This window comes from Coregonus lavaretus (assembly GCF_964263955.1).
Source record: "Coregonus lavaretus genome assembly, chromosome: 20".
NCBI lineage: Eukaryota > Metazoa > Chordata > Actinopteri > Salmoniformes > Salmonidae > Coregonus > Coregonus lavaretus.
Window position 1 is genome coordinate 1,497,642 of NC_140007.1, and position 7,725 is coordinate 1,505,366.

The 7,725-nt window shown below is 45.3% G+C and overlaps 1 pseudogene across 1 annotated transcript; it reads left to right on the plus strand.

Moving 5' to 3' along the window:
• Positions 1-631: 631 nt before the first annotated feature.
• Positions 632-1,970, plus strand: LOC311147428 (pre-mRNA-splicing regulator WTAP-like; annotated as a pseudogene). Its single transcript has one exon. The product of its transcript is annotated as a pre-mRNA-splicing regulator WTAP-like (transcript).
• The last annotated feature ends 5,755 nt before the right edge of the window (positions 1,971-7,725 follow it).

The window sequence follows — 7,725 nt, forward strand, 5'->3', positions numbered from 1 at the left end:
TCAGATATTATACGTTTCTAAATTTGTCCGAAAGTAGTTTTCATTGCAAGTTATAGCGTAATGTTAGCTAGCTAGCTGACGTTAGCTGGCTGGCTCGCTAGCTAACGTTACGTGCATGATCTATGTAGTAATATTATTCGTATCTCAGAGTTATTTGCATTGCTAGTTCTAGCCTAATGTTAGCTAGCTAGCTAACATTGAACCTAGCTAGTTGGTTAGCTTTAGCTACCTGTAGATTCATGCAGGGTATTAACATGAGTTGGGATTATCGTTCATTGTTTAACTAGCTAAAAAGACTCCACTATGCCAGTAACCATTTCACTGTACTGATTACATCTTCTGTATCCTGTGCATGTAACAAAAAAACTTAGATTTTATTTGATATAGTGTGTGTTTACCAGAGATGGTAATGTGAAGAACAACATCAAAGTGGTGGAGCCATTGACAATAGGAAGTCACACTCCAAGCTAATGTATCTTCAAAAGTTGGCATCCCTGAACTAATACATTAGCAAATTCGGATTGTAAATAGCATATTAGTAGGTGGGTGTTCAAAACATACGGTTTCAAACGCGTCCGCTAAGTCTTCATTCGCAGCAGGGTTTTGCGCGAAAGGAAAAGGGAACGCTCATTTGTGGAAGGGGATAGGAGTCGTCTTTCTCCGCCATTTTGTGAAAACAAGAAGCGGAAAACATAGCTAGCAAAGAACTGGCCACAGAGCTCAGAATGACGAATGAGGAACCCCTTCCAAAGAACGTTCGCCTCAGTGAATCTGACATGAAGACCCTGACCCGAGAGGAACTGTGTGTGAGGTGGAAACAACATGAAACCTATGTCCAGGTCCTGGAAGCGAAATATGCTGATCTGAATTCGAACATTGTGACAGGGCTGAAGGAGTATGAGGAGAAGCTGAAGCCGCAGCAGCAGGAGGCGTCACGCAGGGGGAACATCCTGGTCATGCGGCTCGCCACCAAGGAGCAGGAAATGCAAGAGTGTACAACCCAGATCCAGTACCTCAAGCAAGTCCAGCAGCCCAGTGCAGCCCAACTGCGGTCGTCCATGGTAGCCATAAACTTATTTTTCCTCAAAATGAAGGGCGAACTGGAACAGACTAAAGATAAACTGGAGCAGGCCCAAAATGAACTGTGTGCCTGGAAATTTACACCAGATAGCCAGACAGGGAAGAAGCTCATGGCCAAGTGTCGGATGCTGATCCAGGAGAACCAGGAGCTGGGGAGGCAGCTGTCCCAAGGCCGTATCGCCCAGCTGGAGGCAGAGCTGGCCCTGCAGAAGAAGTACAGTGAGGAGCTGAAGAGCAGCCAGGATGAGTTGAACGATTTCATCATCCAGCTGGATGAGGAGGTGGAGGGCATGCAGAGCACCATCCTGGTCCTCCAGTAGCAGCTCAGGAAGACCCGTCTGCAGCTCTCCCAGAACCCAGCTCAGGCTGCCTCTTTTGGGGCAGGGCCCAGCAGGACTTCACCCTCCAGCGGCTCTGCCGAGCCCCCCAGCCAGGCCGAGCAGACCTTCACCCCCTCCTCCGCCCAGCTAGGGAAAGACTGCGAGAGGGTCTCCAACGGACCTAGCAACGGTAGCTCGTCCTCCCAGAGAGGCACAGCGGCCACCCCCAGCCTGTACCGTGAGGTCAGCAGCACAGAGGAAGACTTTCCTCCGTCTCCCATGGTCTCCAGCCCCGGCGAGGGCGAGACTAAACTCTCCAACCACTCAGAGGCGGCGGGGGGCCAGACTAGTGACTGTGCAGTGGGTTTTGGGAGCCAGCTGAGCGCAGGGTACGAGAGCGTGGACTCCCCAACTGGCAGTGAGACGTCCCTGACACAGCACTCGAATGACACAGACTCCAACACCGACCCCCATGAGGAAAAGGCAGTCCCGGTCGTCAAGGGCAACAGGACTGCAGGGTTGCGGCATTCTCAGAATGGCCTGGACTCGAACGGGGGCGCAGTTTTGTAATGTACTTTATAATAACACGTATGTCTTTATCTTTTTATACGAGACCCAAACAAAAACAATGAACACATAGTCCTCTTTCCTTTGCCTATCGTGATACCTCTGCCAAAACTTAAAGAAAATAATTGCGTTGCTAAACCGGGACATTACGTGTAATGTACAGTGGGGAAAAAAAGTATTTAGTCAGCCACCAATTGTGCAAGTTCTCCCACTTAAAAAGATGAGAGAGGCCTGTAATTTTCATCATAGGTACACGTCAACTATGACAGACAAATTGAGAATGTATTTTCCAGAAAATCACATTGTAGGATTTTTAATGAATTTATTTGCAAATTATGGTGGAAAATAAGTATTTGGTCACCTACAAACAAGCAAGATTTCTGGCTCTCACAGACCTGTAACTTCTTCTTTAAGAGGCTCCTCTGTCCTCCACTCGTTACCTGTATTAATGGCACCTGTTTGAACTTGTTATCAGTATAAAAGACACCTGTCCACAACCTCAAACAGTCACACTCCAAACTCCACTATGGCCAAGACCAAAGAGCTGTCAAAGGACACCAGAAACAAAATTGTAGACCTGCACCAGGCTGGGAAGACTGAATATGCAATAGGTAAGCAGCTTGGTTTGAAGAAATCAACTGTGGGAGCAATTATTAGGAAATGGAAGACATACAAGACCACTGATAATCTCCCTCGATCTGGGGCTCCACGCAAGATCTCACCCCGTGGGATGAAAATGATCACAAGAACGGTGAGCAAAAATCCCAGAACCACACAGGTGGACCTAGTGAATGACCTGCAGAGAGCTGGGACCAAAGTAACAAAGCCTACCATCAGTAACACACTACGCCGCCAGGGACTCAAATCCTGCAGTGCCAGACGTGTCCCCCTGCTTAAGCCAGTACATGTCCAGGCCCGTCTGAAGTTTGCTAGAGTGCATTTGGATGATCCAGAAGAGGATTGGGAGAATGTCATATGGTCAGATGAAACCAAAATAGAACTTTTTGGTAAAAACTCAACTCGTCGTGTTTGGAGGACAAAGAATGCTGAGTTGCATCCAAAGAACACCATACCTACTGTGAAGCACGGGGGTGGAAACATCATGCTTTGGGGCTGTTTTTCTGTAAAGGGACCAGGACGACTGATCCGTGTAAAGGAAATAATGAATGGGGCCATGTATCGTGAGATTTTGAGTGAAAACCTCCTTCCATCAGCAAGGGCATTGAAGATGAAACGTGGCTGGGTCTTTCAGCATGACAATGATCCCAAACACACCGCCCGGGCAACGAAGGAGTGGCTTCGTAAGAAGCATTTCAAGGTCCTGGAGTGGCCTAGCCAGTCTCCAGATCTCAACCCCATAGAAAATCTTTGGAGGGAGTTGAAAGTCTGTGTTGCCCAGCGACAGCCCCAAAACATTACTGCTCTAGAGGAGATCTGCATGGAGGAATGGGGCAAAATACCAGCAACAGTGTGTGAAAACCTTGTGAAGACTTACAGAAAACATTTGACCTGTGTCATTGCCAAGAAAGGGTATATAACAAAGTATTGAGAAACTTTTGTTATTGACCAAATACTTATTTTCCACCATAATTTGCAAATAAATTCATAAAAAATCCTACAATGTGATTTTCTGGATTTTTTCCCCTCATTTTGTCTGTCATAATTGACGTGTACCTATGATGAAAATTACAGGCCTCTCTCATCTTTTTAAGTGGGAGAACTTGCACAATTGGTGGCTGACTAAATACTTTTTTCCCCCACTGTATATAGATTTGAATTGAGTTTTTTGTATGATTCAAGCTAGATATTTCTAAGTCGCTCTGGATTAGAGCGTCTGCTAAATGATGTAAATGTAAATGTAAAGTCAAATTAGGATATAAAGTTAGGCCAATGAGACAGTGTCCAAGTTCTAAAATTCTCAGGTAGAATGCCCTGCTTTTATTTCATCACACTCACAACCGTAAGCTATTTTCTGTAATAGCTTGCCATTAACTTGTAAATAAGGATCTTGTTTTTAGTTTATTTTCCTGTAATAATGAATACAAATGAGCAAAAGTTAAGACGTTGTCAGCTATATGATATGGTCATTATTTGAACTGGCTAGCCAGCTAATTTAATGTTAACTAGCTAGCTAACAAGCTAGAAAATAACCAAAACATTGTTTAGAAAGTTGCTTTTAGTTGCCTGGTTTGCTAGATTGACATGTACTAAATTCATTTTTTTGAACGGGTGGATTTATTGGTGTTAAAATGCACCAGTTATGCTATTTTGGACCACCAGGCTGCTGATGTCATGCACTCTGTCGTTTTTGTGTTTATACTTTTTCCTAACGACAACAACAGGTCTGATGTCTGATGACAGAATGTTCATGATGTCACTGCGACAACTGTATACAGACGTCTATAGACTTAGCATAAACCAGCCTTTAGTCTTGAAATCTTTGGTTGTTTAGTACACTACCGTATTCACTGTTTAGCACATGGCCTCTCATGTGAATCCTTAAAGAGATGGGTGGGGCTAAGGCTTAACAGGGTGTGAACGTTGCTGAATGGCTGTAGACAAAAAACATTCAAGGGCCATTTTTTCAAAAGTGGGGTTACAAGTTGATCAACTTTCAAAGCAGAATTACTTTCCTATTGTTCTTCAACTGTAGTGTATGATATACAATTTTCTAGCTCTGAGTCTTTACTTTTATCCAATGTAAACAACACCATTTCAAATTTTGCTACATAAGACCGAATCGAGCCGGACGGTCACGAATGGTAAAGCCATTAGTTGTGGGTGGGTTTTTTCACAGAAGTCTGCTTTATTATCATATTAAATGAAGGAGATTAGCTTTACATTGAGGTTAAATCCGAATGTTAGCAGCAAATATTGAACGTACTTGCTTAGATTTTGCAAGAATTGTTTATTTGAAATCATCAAGCTGACAAGGACAATATGTCTTCAGGCAGCTAAAATAATTTTGTTTACTTTAAGGGTGGTGGTGTTGGAGTGGGTTATACATTCAGATTCAGCTGCTGATAGTCTTTTGACCTAGAGCCTATGATATTATGTTTAAATACACATATGTAGGTCTATATCAGTGGTCACCAACCTTTTCTGAGTCAAGATCACTTTGAGTCCAAAAGCAAGCCGATATCTACCGCTCAGATTTCTTTTAGAAACATGACCTGGGGCGGCAGGTAGCTTAGTGGGTAAGAGCGTTGTGCCAGTAACCGAAAGGTTGCTGGTTCTAATCCCTGAGCCGACTAGGTTAAAAATCTGTCGATGTGCCCTTGAGCAAGGCACTTAACCCTAATTGCTCCTGTAAGTCGCTCTGGATAAGAGCGTCTGCTAAATGACAAAAAAATTAAATAAAAAAATGACTTAAACCTATGTAACATTAAGCTATTAAAAACAGTTCTGTAGCAATGAGGTTTGTGCAGTAGGCTATAGGCCCAATACATTATCACAGCATATAGGCTATGCTTGAATTGCCCTGCCAATGTTGTTCTTCTCAGACCATTTGGAAAAAATATTTCTAAATGATATGATCACACTCGTAATAGATAATTTGTTGTTACTTGTGAGGCATAGCTGAGTGAGCATAATTTCCGTCTTTTTTACAGGACTGATGGCCTACATCTGATAGTCTCTCACCCGACCCACCGTCTCTCCGCTGATGGTGAAACTCAAGTCGCACTGCATTATTTCTGCCTCATGCACCAATTCATGTTACTCCTATGACCAGAGAAAGTGAAATATTCCTTGATATTAAAAAAGACAAGCCACTAATAATAACAGCTCAAGCTTATTGAAACACTTGCTATACTCATTCATTGCAGCTGCAGTGCTGGTTGTAGGTTGAAGTAGGGAGAATGCGCATTTTATGGCTTAGACATGTATTGAAGAAAGTGTTGAGAGTGCTGAATAACAACTTAAACATTAACTAACTTATAAAAACAGCAGCTCTTTGCTGTATTCATTGAGTCTCTAGTCATGGTTTTAAAAGTTTTGAAATCTAACAGTATAAACTTTGCTGTGTGCTGGAGGCTTCTTTTTACAGCCTATGGCTTGAGGAAACTGTGCAGACACGGTGATCTTAGCTATCTGATTGGCCAGTGGTAGGCTTATAAGCAGTGGTGTAATGTACTTAAGTAAAAATACTTTAAATTAGGAAAGATACCTTTTATCTGTACTTTACTATTTATATTTTTGACAAGTTTTATTTTTACTCCACTACATTTCTTCAATTTTTTCTCATTTCTAAAAACCTGTTTTCGCTTTGTCATTATGGGGTAGTGTCACGATCTTGTTCTAGTTGGTTTGTGTTTGACCGTTGACTGTCACGTTATCGTTTTTGTTGTTTTGGTCGCGTATCACTAATAAAGAGTATGTTCGTCTGCAACGCTGCGCCTTGGTCCTCATCTGTTCCCGACGATCGTGACAGAAGATCCCACCAGAACTGGACCAAGCAGCGGGTCCAGGAGCCATCGCCAGGGAAATCCCTAGCGGATATCCAGCGCCTCCTCGACTGGGTCAAGCCGGGTGAGGAAGAGAGGGGCTTGACGTGGAAGCAGAAGGGCGAAAGGCTGGCGAGAAGTATGGAGACCTGGTCCATGGGTAGGAGTGAAGCCCATAAAATTTTTAGGGGGGGGCAAACGCCGTGGACGACGGGCCAGCAGGAGACCGCGACAGAGCGGCCCAGCGGGTTGGCAGAGGAGGCCGCCAGGTTACGGGGACAACTGGTCGAAGAGGGGATGGAAGGTGTAGAGGCACGGCGAGAGGTACTGGGGTGTGTTACCAGTCCGGTCCGGCCCGTTCCAGATCCCTGCGTAGGGCCAGTGGTGTGTGTCCCCAGTACGGTCCGGCCTGTTCCTGCTCCCCGCACCAAGCCAATAGTGCGCGTTGCCAGCCCGGTCCGGCCCGTTCCTGCTCCCCGCACCAAGCCAATGGTGCGCATCGCCAGCCCGGTCCGGCCCGCTCCTGCTCCCCACACCAAGCCAGTGGTGTGCGTCGTCAGCCCGGCACGGCCCGTGCCTGTTCCCCACACCAAGCCAGTGGTGTACGTCGTCAGTCCGGCACGTCCCGTGCCTGTTCCACCAGTGTGCAGTCCGCTCCCCCAGTGTGCAGTCCAGCTCCGGCCAGCGGGGCCAGACTGGACCAGGGATACTTTGGGGGGTTGGAGAGGGAGCGGGGATCAGGCCCGGAGCCGGATCCGCCGCCTAGGCGGAGTGCCCACCCGGTCCCTCCCCTGTGGTATTTGGTTGGCGCGGTCGGAGTCCGCGCCTTTAGGGGGGGGGGGTACTGTCACGCCCTGGCTCTGGGGACACTGTTATGTTGAGCCATAACAAGATCCCACAACTACTGTGGGAAAACAGCCTGTTTAAATGTGGTTCCCAATCAGAGACAACCAGCCACAGCTGACACTCGTTGCCTCTGATTGAGAACCACACTGGCCAACATAGAAATGAAACACCTAGAACTACAACACAGAAATCTACACACCCTGGCTCAACATAACAGTGTCACCAGAGCCAGGGCGTGACAGGTAGTGTATGTAGATTGATGAGGAAAAATATGTTTTATCCATTTTAGAATAAGGCTGTAGCGTAACAAAAATGTGGAAAAAGTCATGCATGTATTTTAATCAAGGCTTTTCCTATTTAACTATTGCTGTACATATAGTGTTCTTTTGATATACTACATATTCTATCCATATGCTGTCCATATTGTCTATATATCCCATTGTCTATACATCCAATATATATATATT